General features: G+C 34.0%; 1 pseudogene; it reads left to right on the forward strand.

The window, feature by feature from the left end:
* The first annotated feature begins 6 nt into the window (after window positions 1–6).
* On the forward strand, window positions 7–313 carry LOC108622083 (serine/threonine-protein phosphatase 6 catalytic subunit pseudogene; annotated as a pseudogene).
* Window positions 314–329: the final 16 nt, after the last annotated feature.

The raw sequence follows: 329 nt of genomic DNA on the forward strand, positions 1-329 counted from the left end.
ACTTTGTGTACATGGTGGGTTATCTCCAGCCATTAGGACACTAGATCAAATTAGGATGATTGAACGAAATCAAGAAATTCCACACAAAGGTATTATCAAGGCTTTATAAAATTGTAATATGTCATTGTTTTTATTTAATTTTTTATTTCAGGTGCTTTTTGTGATTTGGTTTGGTCCGATCCAGAAGATGTTGAGTCATGGACTATTAGTCCACGTGGAGCAGGTTGGCTATTTGGGAGTAAAGTAACATATGAATTTATGGAAATCAACGATCTTAAACTTATTTGTAGAGCTCACCAATTAGTTCACGAAGGTATGTACTATTGTAA

This window comes from Ceratina calcarata, unplaced genomic scaffold (genome assembly GCF_001652005.2).
Source record: "Ceratina calcarata isolate Rehan_Ccalc_2016 unplaced genomic scaffold, ASM165200v1 scaffold20490, whole genome shotgun sequence".
In the NCBI taxonomy this organism is placed as follows: Eukaryota; Metazoa; Arthropoda; class Insecta; order Hymenoptera; family Apidae; genus Ceratina; species Ceratina calcarata.